The following is a 14,313-nucleotide window of genomic DNA, read 5'->3' as shown; positions in this document are numbered from 1 at the left end:
TCAGGGTCCAGGTGTTCCCTGAACCTCTCAGGATTACGGCTGCCCTAAAATTGCCCAGGGGTCCCGTCTTCCCTGAATCGCTCAGGTGTGTTGTCATTCCTGATACCGCTCAGGTGTCACTTGTTCCCCGATCCGCTCTGATGTCATGTCGTCCCTGTAACCACCGGGTGTCATATGTTCCCTGAATCGCTTAGGGTAATGTCTTCCCTAAAGTCGCTCAGGTGTAATGTCTTCCCTAATGTCGCTCAGGTGTAATGTCTTCCCTGAATCGCTCAGGTGTAATGTCTTCCCTGAATCGCTCAGGTGTAATGTCTTCCCTGAATCGCTCAGGGGTAATGTCTTCCCTGAATCGCTCAGGTGTAATGTCTTCCCTGAATCGCTCAGGGGTAATGTCTTTCCTGAATCGCTCAGGTGTAATGTCTTCCCTGAATCGCTCAGGTAGTATGGCTCCTCGGATTGCTCAGGTGTAATGTCTTCCCTGAATCGCTCAGGTGTAATGTCTTCCCTGAATCGCTCAGGTAGTATGGCTCCTCGGATCGCTCAGGTGTAATGTCTTCCCTGAATCGCTCAGGTAGTATGGCTTCTCGGATCGCTCATGTGTTATGGCTCCTCGGATCGCTCATGTGTTTTGTCTCCCCTGATCGCTCATGTGTTATGTCTCCCCTAAACCACTCAAGTGTTATGTCTTCAGGTGTCATGTTTTTCCCCAAGTCACAGGTGTCATGTTCCCGGAATCGCAGGTCATGTCTTCCCAGAATCACTCAGGTTTTGTTTCCCTGAATCGCTCAGGTGTCATGTTTTTCCTCAAATCGCATGTGTCATGTTCCCGGAATAGCAGGTGTCATGTTTTTCCCCAAATCGCATGTGTCATGTTCCCGGAATCGCAGGTGTCATGTTTTTCCCCAAATCGCATGTGTCATGTTCCCGGAATCGCAGGTGTCATGTTTTTCCCCAAATCACATGTGTCATGTTCCCGGAATCGCAGGTGTCATGTTTTTCCCCAAATCGCAGGTGTCATGTCTTCCCTGAATCATTCAGGTTTGTCTTCCCTGATTCGCTCAAGCGTCATGTTTTTCTCCAAATCACAGGTGTCATGCTCCCAAAATCACATGTGTCATGTCTTCCCTGAATCGCTCAGGGTTATGTTTTCTCCAAATTGCAGGTGTCATTTACCCAAGAATTGCATGTGTCATGTCTTCCCTAAGTGACTCAGGGGTCAGGTCCCCTGAATTGCTCTGGTGTTATGCCTCCCCTTAGTCACTTAGGGGTAATGTTCCCTGAATCGCTCAGGTCTTGTGTGTTCCCTGAATCGCTCAGGTCTTGTGTGTTCCCTGAATCGCTCGGGTCTTGTGTGTTCCCTGAATCACTCGGGTCTTGTGTGTTCCCTGAATCGCTCGGGTCTTGTGTGTTCCCTGAATCGCTCGGGTCTTGTGTGTGTTCCTTGATTCGCTCAGGTGTCATGTATTCCCTGAATCACTCAGGTGCCATGTTCTCCCTGATTCGAGTTTTGTTTTTCCTACCTCTTCCAGGTCGGTTGTTTCCCAGGTTGCATATTTTCCTGAACAGTCTGGTTATGTATTCCCCTGATTCACTCAGGTCAGGTTGGCCTGATTTGCCCAGGCTTCTGTTTTTCCCTGGTCTCCCAGTGGGTAGGTAGTGGCCAGGTCCAACCAGGTTCAAGGTACTGGCCGACCCACCCAGGTGTCCGTCCTCCTTATGAAGGTGTATGTAATTGCCTGCTTTGCTTTGGATTCCATGCTGCCTGAGCCGCTCAGGATTCAGTGTATCGCTCGAATTACGCGGGTTCCATGCATCAGCCTGTAACGCTCGGGGGTTTGTTCAGCAGCGTCCGGCTGGTTCCTGGTTACCCGACTCGTGTCCGGATTCCTGTTTTCTGCAGGTTTGTTGCATGCGGCGCAACTTCGGGCTCTTATACTGGCTGTCCAGGGTCACCCAGCAGTTGGCCATGGCGCCCAGGCTGCATCCTGGTTCTCCGTCGCCTCTTTCCAGTGCCACCAGATCACACCTCTCTCCGGGTCTCGTGCCAACGCAAGCTTATTTTTCATGGGAGCAGGGCCTCAGGCCACCGGAATTTCGATCCATCCTCAGTTGTGTCGCAGGGCTCCTCCATGCTCGGTCACTCCACGGTGCCAGGTTTCACGTAAGTTCCAGCCGAGTGGCGGCGTGACGCTTCTCCGCAGCTCAGAGCCTTCCTTCGTTCATCACGAGCCTCCATTCCTAGGTCTTCAGTATCGCCGGAGAGTTGGGAGAGCAGTCCGTTGATTCGGTTAGGTTGCGATCCTTTCTATACCATGTTCGTTCCTGTTTCCTTCTGATTCTCAGGTCATGTATTTCCCGGATTAGCCCAAAATTCACGTATTTACCCATTCACCCAGGTCTAATTCCCCCGGAGTCGCGCAGGTTTTACGTGTTTCCTGGATCACTCGGGTTCATGCATTTCCCTGAATTGCTCGGGTTCATGTGTTCACCCGAATCAATCGGGTTTATGTTTCCAGAATCGCCCGGGTTCATGTTTCTGGATCGCTCAGGTTTATGCATGTGCCCAGGTCACTCAGGTTTTACGTATTTCCCTGAATCGCTCAGGTCAGGTATTTCCCTGAATCGCTCAGGTTTGTATTTCCTGTCTTCAGATTGCCGGTATTTCCAGGCGGTATGTTTTTCCTGATTCACCCAGGTTACGTATTTCCCTGAATCACTCAGGTTCTGTATTTTCCTGTCTTTCAGGTTGGCAGTATTTCCAGGTTGTGTGTATTTTCTTGATTCACTCAGGTTACGTATTCCCTGAATTGCTCAGGTCTTTTTTCCCACAGGTTGTTCGCATTTGCCTGATTCGCTCAGGTCTTTTTCCCGCAGGTGTCCGCATTTGCCTGAATCACTCAGCTCTTTTTCCCACAGGTTGTTCGCATTTGCCTGAATCGCTCAGGTCTTTTGTCCCACAGGTTGTACGCAGTTGCCTGAATTGCTCAGGTCTTTTCCCACTGGTGGTACACATTTGCCTGAATCACTCAGGATCCGATATATTTGCCTGAAATGCTCTGGGTTTTCCAGCAGTATCCAGTGGTTCCTGTTTACCCGATTCTGGTTCCGCATGTTTGAATCCCTGATTGCATTGGATCCGGGTTCATCACGGGGGTTTGGACATGGTCATCCATCATCTCGACAATTGTTGTTACATCAGGTATTGTACTCTGCTCCCACTCAAGCGGCATTCGCCTGTTCATTGCTACGTCATGGGCAGTCTGCACCCTGATTCCTGATCATCAAGGGACCTCAGGGTGTCCCCTCGGGCTGGGCTAGTTGCTCCAGCTTTTCGCCAGGCTTGAGGCCCCCATGGCGGCCGCCAAGCTGGGTAAGATCCAGGCCACCGTTTCATCCGCGGCTTCTTCCAGGGTCCTGTCCAAGTGGGCGCTCCAGTCCCTGTTAGGGTTCCTCAACCGTGCATTTATGATCATGGCCAGGGCAGGTCTTTCACTTCCCGGCTCCTCAGTCTCCAAAAAAAAAAAAAAAACACCCATCCTCGGGGGGAGGTGGGGGAGGTCACGTTTTTCATGGCTGTTAGCCCATTGCCACACGCACCGCCACCTGTCATTTAACACCGTCAAGCTGTATTTGGCCAGCATTCAACACCATCGGATGCTCGGCGACCCCTCTGCCAAATCCTTTTTGTATCAGGCCATCAAGCCACCCTCAGGGTTAGCGCGGCGGTCCAGGTGTGTAGGCAACCAGTGTCAGGCGAGCTTTCCGCAGATTGTCCGTAGCCCTAGACGGTCTCCCTTTTGGGCACTCAGCAAGCATCATCACCAAAGCAGCCATGTACCTAGGGTTCTATGGGTTCTTAGACCCGGGGAGTTCACCTGCGGCACGGTCAACCGAGCGACCCTGCTCAGGCGACATCTCGCCTGGCATTCGGTCCATTTTATACTGTCCATCCCAGCCACCAAGTCCAATCAGGCTGGTCCTCCCACCGAGGTAGAGTTCTTCCCCACGGCCAACTGTCGGTGTCCCGTCAAAACGCTCCAAGAGCTTCTGGCCTCACTCCGGTCTCCCGCATTAGACGACCTGTTGCTCCTGATTAACGGTAGGCCCCCCTTCTTCGGCCCAGTTTGTCTCCAATATCCGCATCCTGGCGGCAGGGTTGGGGTTCAACCCTAGCACAGTATCCGGGCACTCCTCTCGCGTAGGGGCCGCTTCCGCAGCATCCAGCCACCAGGTACCAGCACACGTCATCCACAAGGTGGGTCGTTAACGGTCCTCCTGTTACGCAAGGTACATTCCCAATCCGCGATTTGAGATTGCCGGAGCCTTTCGTTCTTTGGGCTTTAGGGGTTCCATGATGCTCCAATAAATACATTGCACCCTACTCTGGGCCGGTTCTCTTTGCCCACTTATCTAGGCCTTACCTCATCACTGGCACCGGGCACGCTCCAGCCAGTTGGTTCAGGGCAGTACATAGGCATGCCTACTCTGTTCCTCGATTAGCTCCTACCACAAATATAGTATGTTTATGTCAGCTCAATAAGTAAATCTTGTGGCATCTAACATTCACGTTTTATGAATCACCCAAGAAGCTGCTGTGAATGGAAAATCCAATTCACCATAAAGTTCATTGATCTATGCTTCATAAGCAGCTAATGAAAATAATGTGATTGATATTGACGTTCACAAATATAGTCATTTTATCAATCGTTCTGGCCAGATATAAGTGCAACTAAAACACATATGTCTCCTTTTACTGCCTTTGATACAAAAAATAAATAAGAAAACTGGTTACCAACATCAGTTTCCAGCTTTGTTGAGCACATTGTCACCATATTTATTATTTGATTTTACATTTTTACACGGCAGAGGATTTCACTTCTGATAACAAACACATGTATTTTGTGCCCCCTCTCCTATGCTTATGGAAGGTGTTCATATCGACTGCTGCCATGGTAAGCACGTGTGGCACAGTTGCCAGGGATATGCCACTGGCAAGTGCAAATATGGTGAAAGGGCCTTGTTCTCACTATCTGTGTATGATCTATATTCTTGAAAAAGTCTACACAGCAGACCTAATGCCTGGTAGGCTGAGCAGAGATTCGCCCTGGCCAGAAAAAGCTAGCATACCCTAGAAGACTGTGACGATCCTTCAGGGGGGAGGTGTTGATAACACTCAAATTAAGCAGGTAATGGGCAAGCTATCATTGTCACTGCAACCATTTGAAAATAGAGTGATGAGCGGCAGGGGCTATACTCGAATTCGCGATATTTCACAAATATTTTGTAGAATATTCGTCATATATTCACAAATTTCGAGATTATTTTATTGAATGTGAAAAATCGGCAATGTAAAAATTGTGTAATGCAAATTTGTAACGCAAAATACAGACGTGGGTTTCATGAGTTTCATGAGTTTTTCCTGAGACTGGAGAAAATGGTTGGCATGGCAGAACATTACAATAGCTTTATATGCAGATAGAGTCAAGTGCTCCAAAATATTCGCAATTGCGCTAATTGGCAGTGATTAGAATATTTTTGCGCACGACGTGCAACTTCAGATTTTAGCAGGATCTAACTACAGATTACTGATTGGTGTGCTAAGTATTGTTGTGAACTTGACATTGCTTCCTTCTCATTGGCCCACAAGCAAGAAGCAGAGAGGAATCATGTGTTCAGATGGAAAAAAATGGTGAATATTTGATATAACGAATATATAGCACTATATTCTAAATATTCGCAAATTCTCGAAGTGGCGATATCCGCAATAAAAATTAGCTATTCGAATATTCGAGCTCAACACTAATTTTAAGCATAAAATGTTCATTCATCTGTAATTTCCAGTGGATTTCCCTAGTTCTATTCAATATATTCAATATAGTGCTTAAGTACTTATATAATACTTAAACTTTACATTTTTGCCATGCTTGACATGTTTGTTCCATGTAAGTGCATTAGCTCTGTCTGCAGGGACTGTGGAGCAGGTAATTTGTTCTACCCTCTCTTTAAGATTGTCACTTCCTTTTTGGCTGCTTCCTCACACCTTCTTTAGCGCTCTTCTTTTTTCTTTTCTTTCTCAGAACATCCTAAGGAGGATTTTTATGTCTACCAATAATCACTTAGAAAGTCAAGGCTTAAGCTAGCTACACACATTAGCTAAAGGTTGGCATACCCACCAATATTGACCATCTAATGAGTGTGGAGCCTCCTGACGGTAGATGTCAGGGGAGATGAGGATCGGGCAGTTGAATTTCAGGGCTCTCAGGGAGCCACTGTAAGCCACTACCAGAGATATATGGCCATGCTGAGCTTGTATGTGCATGGAGGGGCCAGGAGAGATATCTGCTTCCTATATAATGTGTTCAATGCCTACATTTACAAATGGAGCAAAGGTTCCTGCACCACTAGACCACTTTTTTAAGAGGTAGGGAGGGAATAAAATGGATTCCCTCTGGGTAGAGATGAGTGAATTGATTCTATAGAATCATAATTTGACCCAAATTTTGGGCAAAATACAGCTTCTATAGAAGCAGTATTTTAGGTGATTCATTTTAGGAGACTTTTAGTACAAAGACAAAATCATCCACAGCTTCTTCGGGGCCAATTGAAGCACTTTGGAGTCCAGACACAAATTGAATTAGATGGCTGATTCAGTCGAATCAGACCCAAATCAAATTTACAGACGTTCACTCATCTCTACTCCTGGGGCACATATGGAAGACTTTTGGGGTCATTTATCAAACTGGTGTAAAGTAGAACTGGCTTTGTTGCCTATAGCAACCAATCAGATGCCACCTTTAATTTATGACAGCTCTTTTGGAAAATGAAAGGTGGTATCTGATTGGTTGCTATGGGCAACTAAGCCAGTTCTACTTTACACCAGTTTAATAAATTACCCCTATTTGTTCCTTTCATCCTCTAGGGAAAAGGATCCAGGGGGTGAAGATATCATAAGTGCCATTTCTGTTTGTCTATACATAAAAAAAAAAAAAAATCCTCACATCTTCAAATTACAATGATACGGATGGAGACAAAGAATTGCTTTGTGCGATTTATGAAACTCAACAAACTCCTCTAAATTTCTGTAATCAGTAAAAAAACTTGCACTATCATCAGGTCATCAGGGGTATATTGTTATGTTCATTCCTCGGTAAATATGATTGCCCTATAACTACACTGAATTTAACGCAATTGTTATCCTCTTCTTAAATCCTACTACTTTCACATGTCCTCTGAATAGACAGCTTTCATCTCTAATCCTGGTATTTTCTGTATTAACAGAAATACAAGCAGAAATCACGCAGATCACTTAGCAATAGCAATTAACGTGGAAGGGCGGGAACCTATTAAAAGGAAAGAAACCTGTACCTAGCTTTCATTGGGTTTACTGTGAAAATACTAAAAGGAGTAATTATGGTAAAGTAGATGTTCATGACAACAGCTTATAAAGCAATAAATCCATTTATTTTTCCAAATATTAAATATGTCCTGGGGAAATATGTTTCATCTCGCCTAATAAAATAAAAATCAAGGACAGATGTGATAGCACAAGATATTTTAATAAATTACATTAATATGCAGCCTCAGGCTCACATTCAGGTTTTTTATGCAATTTTGGAAGGTAAAAACTGTAGTGGATAAAAATAAAGAGAATATTTTCTCTACTTTTATGATCTACTCCTGATTTTGGTTTCAAAAACTGCATCAAAAAATCTAAATGTGTGGCCAAACCCCAAGCGATACTGATTGTGTCGGAATCTGTTCAGGAAAAAAAACTGATGGTTTTGCACACAAGTTCAATCCGTTTTTTCTGCAATTGCGTTCAGTGTGTGCGTTGTTTTTCATGTGGATGAAATCAGTTTTGATGTGTTTTCAGAAGAACTGAAGGATAACACTCAACATTGTAACGGATCACCTGGCACCCCGACTGAGTACCTCCATTGATAGATTCTTCTAGCGTGTTCCTGAGGTTTCCAAGCACTCTGGCAGACCCCACAATCACCGAACCGAAGAAGCATATAAATCCTCTCAAGCATATGAATGCTGTAGACAGTTGAATAGGAAACCATACGAATAGGTTTACGCTCCTAGCCGTCAAACTGGAACAGCATACCATAAATCCTCCCCCCAAGAATGAGACGACACTTCACTTTGAGGGTTAAAACAGGAACTGATTTTATTTAGACATAGCACACCTACTTTAAACCCCCCCAACAGCCTCATTTACATACAATAGGGCACATGGAGGACTATGGTACAAGGAAGGGTGGGGCCCGACAATAGCAAGGGCTGATGGGAGATGGAGGAGGGACAGAGCAGTTGGTTTAAACTGGTCTCCCAGTGTCCCTGAGACAACGCCTTGCTGGGGAAACAATGGGACAGGAAAAAGGGGGAGGAGAAGAGGCACAGAACAGCAATGCCTTTAACATAGTAAACATTACAGTAAGAGCAAGATATATACAGTTCACAATACATCGCAATACAATTTAACCGAACCCATAATAACATACATAATATTTAAGACAGCCTGAATGCAATCTGCTACACAGTCTTAAAGGGCATTGTTCCTAAAAGTCATAATATGTCCACGGATGGTCCTTAAAGGGCCAGTAGCAGCAATATAAAATACCACATGCCCAAATTGCATTCAAACGTACAAGTTTACCAGGGGCCATAGTCAGCAGGTAAGAGGCGGGAAGCCAGGCCTCTCCAATGCCCAGTGGCGAGGCGGGTTCCGCCACAAACATCTCCTAGCCACCATCAGTGAAAAATGCATTACACCCGGATGTCAGTCTGGATGCTATATGTTCACTACATGCATCACATCCAGATGGAAAAAAAGGGCCCTTTATGGTGCCTTCACAAATGACAGATTTTGTTGCAGAAAATTTGAAAATCAGTTCCATTCAGATGAATGGGATTGTTTAGGAGGCTAGAACATGGATTACTGGAAGCCCCATTTAGATTAGAACAGATTTTAAGTTTCTGAAATTTCTGCAATAAAAAGTGCTTTGTGTAAAGGAGCACCCTTATGGCTTATGCACATGGAAATAGTAAAGCTCCATACAACCTCAAAGTTTTGCATAGCCATTATACAGTGCCCATACTAATGAATGGGTCCCTAATGCACCTCTGCATGCAGACTCATAGACGCATAGACTCTACAGGGAAATTTCCGGGTGGGCTGATGATTATGGGGCCGGATGAGCCCACCTCATGGGTGCTAGTAAGGTACATAACAATCTAATGCTTGGAACACATGGTTCATATGGACCTGGCCGGTGGCCAAATGTGTACTCCTGAATTGAACTGTATCATCTTCAGTAAGGTCATACAGTTGAACATATATTTATTGAGGGGGGTTGAGCTTCGGGCGATTTGGAGGGTTGGCAGTATTCTGTATAAGGCCTCCCGCACATGGCCGTCTCCATTTTGCAGTCCACAAGAGTGGATCCGCAAAATACAGATGCAATCCATGTGCATCCTGCCCAATTGAAGAAATGCCTGTTGTTTCCACAAAATGGACAAGAATAGGACATGTTCTATAACTTGTGGCACAGATGTGGACAGCACACTAATGACATCTGTGTGCTGTCCGCCTTTTTTGTTGCCCCATAGAAAGGAATGGTTTTGCATTTGATGCACCAAAAATGCGAATCGGATGCGGACCAAAAATACAGGCGTGCGTATGAAGCCTAAGTATGGCCGTGTAGGAAGCCGTGCACTGCTGTTTAAGCTCAGATTTCACACTATGCTCATCCAGATTGAGGATTAGATAACTAAATAGAAAGTCCGTCCACGTACCTCCACAGGGAAGCTTCTCTACGACATATATCCTTGCAGTGTGTATAAGCTCCAGGTAGTAGCTCCCAAAATCTCCTTCCAGGAAATGTTATTGCTGCTGCGGATTTGCATGTGGCAAATCCACAGCATTTTACAGTATCAGCAAAGTGGATGAGATTTCTTAAACTCTGATCCACATGCTGTGAGGAGAACCCACATCATAAATTGATGGATTTTACATTTTCAGCTTGTAAGTTATACTGCGGATTTTGACCATGGATTTCAACCATGGATTCACCCTTTGCAATACACAGGGGGAAATCTCTGGAAATATACAGCAATATGCAAAGCGGAAATTCCAATATGGAAATTTAAGGGGTCGTTTATGACCAGATATACGCAATTTTTGTGATGTACATCTGGCGCAGATTCTATCGCACGCCATGGTGCAGCAAAATCTGCGACTTCTTCCCCGCTCACGCCAGTTCTAAAAAAAGGTGGCATTTTGTGGCCGGCGCCTCTTCATAACTTCGGCGGATCCAGTGCCAGCTATAGAGGATATTAAGACCGGCGTCTAAAACGCTGCTCTTAACCACCTCCCGACCGCCTAACGCGCCGATGCGTCCGGGAGGTGGTTGATTTGTTCCTCCTGGACGCATCGGCGCGTCATCTCGCGATACCCGAGATTTCCTGTGAATGCGCGCACGCAGGCGCGTGCGCTCACAGGAACAGGAGGTAAGCGAGTGGATCTCCAGCCTGCCAGCGGCGATCGCTCGCTGGCAGGCTGGAGATGTGATTTTTTTTAACCCCTAAAGGTATATTAGACGCTGTTTTGATAACAGCGTCTAATATACCTACTACCTGGTCCTCTGGTGGTCCCTTTTGTTAGGATCGACCACCAGAGGACACAGGTAGGTCAGTGAAGTCGCACCAAACACTACACTCCACCCCCCAACCCCTCCTGTCACTTATTAACCCCTTATAAACCCCTGATCACCCCATATAAACTCCCTGATCACCCCCCCTGTCATTGATCACCCCCCTGTCAGGCTCCGTTCAGACGTCCGTATGATTTTTACGGATCCACAGATACATGGATCGGATCCGCAAAACACATACGGACGTCTGAATGAAGCCTTACAGGGGGGTGATCAATGACAGGCGGGTGATCACCCATATAGATTCTCTGATCACCTCCTGTCATTGATCACCCCCCTGTCATTGATCACCCCCCTGCAAGGCTCCATTCAGACGTCCGTATGATTTTTACGGATCCATGGATCGGATCCGCAAAACACATGCGGACGTCTGAATGGAGCCTTACAGGGGGGTGATCAATGACAGGCGGGTGATCACCCATATAGATTCCCTGATCACCCCCTGTCATTGATCACCCCCCTGCAAGGCTCCATTCAGACGTCCGTATGATTTTTACGGATCCATGGATACATGGATCGGATCCGCAAAACACATGCGGACGTCTGAATGGAGCCTTACAGGGGGGTGATCAATGACAGGCGGGTGATCACCCATATAGATTCCCTGATCACCCCATATACACTCCCTGATCTCCCCCTGTCATTGATCACCCCCCTGTAAGGCTCCATTCAGACGTCCGCATGTGTTTTGCGGATCCGATCCATGTATCCATGGATCTGTAAAAATCATGCGGACGTCTGAATGGAGCCTTACAGGGGGTGATCAATGACAGAGGGTGATCACCCATATACACTCCCTGATCACCCCCTGTCATTGATCACCCCCCTGTAAGGCTCCATTCAGACGTCCGCAAGTGTTTTGCGGATCCGATCCATGGATCCGTAAAAATCATGCGGACGTCTGAATGGAGCCTTACCAGGGGGGTGATCAATGACAGGGGGTGATCACCCATATACACTCCCTGATCACCCCCTGTCATTGATCACCCCCCTGTAAGGCTCCATTCAGATGTCCGCATGTGTTTTGCGGATCCGATCCATGTATCCATGGATCCGTAAAAATCATGCGGACGTCTGAATGGAGCCTTACCAGGGGGGTGATCAATGACAGGGGGTGATCACCCATATACACTCCCTGATCACCCCCTGTCATTGATCACCCCCCTGTAAGGCTCCATTCAGATGTCCGCATGTGTTTTGCGGATCCGATCCATGGATCCGTAAAAATCATGCGGACGTCTGAATGGAGCCTTACCAGGGGGGTGATCAATGACAGGGGGTGATCACCCATATACACTCCCTGATCACCCCCTGTCATTGATCACCCCCCTGTAAGGCTCCATTCAGACGTCCGCATGTGTTTTGCGGATCCGATCCATGTATCCATGGATCCGTAAAAATCATGCGGACGTCTGAATGGAGCCTTACCAGGGGGGTGATCAATGACAGGGGGTGATAACCCATATACACTCCCTGATCACCCCCTGTCATTGATCACCCCCTGTCATTGATCACCCCCCTGTAAGGCTCCATTCAGACGTCCGCATGTGTTTTTGCGGATCCGATCCATGTATCCATGGATCCGTAAAAATCATACGGACGTCTGAATGGAGCCTGACAGGGGGGGTGATCAGTGACAGGGGGGTGATCAATGACAGGGGGGTGATCAGGGAATCTATATGGGTGATCACCCCCCTGTCATTGATCACCCCCCCTGTAAGGCTCCATTCAGACATTTTTTTGGCCCAAGTTAGCGGAAATATATATATTTTTTTTTTCTTACTAAGTCTCATATTCCACTAACTTGTGTCAAAAAATAAAATCTCACATGCACTCGCCATACCCCTCACGGAATCCAAATGCGTAAACATTTTTAGATATTTATATTCCAGACTTCTTCTCACGCTTTAGGACCCCTAAAAAGCCAGGGCAGTATAAATACCCCACATGTGACCCCATTTCGGAAAGAAGACACCCCAAGGTATTCGCTGAGGGGCATATTGAGTCCATGAAAGATTGAAATTTTTGTCCTAAGTTAGCGGAAAGTGAGACTTTGTGAGAAAAAAACAAAAAAAAATCAATTTCCGCTAAGTTATGCAAAAAAATAAAAATTCTATGAACTCGCCAGGCCCCTCATTGAATACCTTGGGGTGTCTTCTTTCCAAAGTGGGGTCACATGTGGGGTATTTATACTGGCTTTTTAGGGGCCCTAAAGCGTGAGAAGAAGTCTGGGATCCAAATGTCTAAAAATGCCCTCCTAAAAGGAATTTGGGCCCCTTTGCGCATCTAGGCTGCAAAAAAGTGTCACACATCTGGTATCGCCGTACTCGGGAGAAGTTGGGCAATGTGTTTTGGGGTGTCATTTTACATATACCCATGCTGGGTGAGAAAAATATCTTGGTCAAATGCCAACTTTGTATAAAAAATGGGAAAAGTTGTCTTTTGCCAAGATATTTCCCTCACCCAGCATGGGTATATGTAAAATGACACCCCAAAACACATTCCCCAACTTCTCCTGAGTACGGCGATACCAGATGTGTGACACTTTTTTGCAGCCAAGGTGGGCAAAGGGGCACACATTCCAAAGTGCACCTTTCGGATTTCGCAGGCCATTTTTTACACATTTTGATTGCAAGGTACTTCTCACACATTTGGGCCCCTAAATTGCCAGGGCAGTATAACTACGCCACAAGTGACCCCATTTTGGAAAGAAGACACCCCAAGGTATTCCGTGAGGGGCACGGCGAGTTCCTAGAATTTTTTATTTTTTGTCACAAGTTAGCGGAAAATGATGATTTTTCTTTTTTTTCCTTTTTTCCTTACAAAGTCTCATATTCCACTAACTTGCGACAAAAAATAAAAAATTCTAGGAACTCGCAGTGCCCCTCACGGAATACCTTGGGGTGTCTTCTTTCCAAAATGGGGTCACTTGTGGCGCAGTTATACTGCCCTGGCAATTTAGGGGCCCAAATGTGTGAGAAGTACCTTGCAATCAAAATGTGTAAAAAATGACCGGTGAAACCCGAAAGGTGCACTTTGGAATATGTGCCCCTTTGCCCACCTTGGCAGCAAAAAAGTGTGACACATCTGGTATCGCCGTACTCAGGAGAAGTTGGGGAATGTGTTTTGGGGTGTCATTTTACATATACCCATGCTGGGTGAGAAAAATATCTTGGTCAAATGCCAACTTTGTATAAAAAAATGGGAAAAGTTGTCTTTTGCCAAGATATTTCTCTCACCCAGCATGGGTATATGTAAAATGACACCCCAAAACACATTCCCCAACTTCTCCTGAGTACGGCGATACCAGATTTGTGACACTTTTTTGATGCCAAGGTGGGCAAAGGGGCACATATTCCAAAGTGCACCTTTCGGATTTCACCGGTCATTTTTTACAGATTTTGATTGCAAAGTACTTCTCACACATATGGGCCCCTAAATTGCCAGGGCAGTATAACTACCCCACAAGTGACCCCATTTTGGAAAGAAGACACCCCAAGGTATTCTGTGAGGGGCATGGTGAGTTCCTAGAATTTTTTATTTTTTGTCGCAAGTTAGTGGAATATGAGACTTTGTAAGAAAAAAAAAAAAGAAA

Source organism: Bufo gargarizans, chromosome 1 (genome assembly GCF_014858855.1).
Source record: "Bufo gargarizans isolate SCDJY-AF-19 chromosome 1, ASM1485885v1, whole genome shotgun sequence".
NCBI lineage: Eukaryota > Metazoa > Chordata > Amphibia > Anura > Bufonidae > Bufo > Bufo gargarizans.
The sequence above is the reverse complement of the archived record's forward strand: the minus strand, read 5'-3'. Positions refer to the sequence as shown.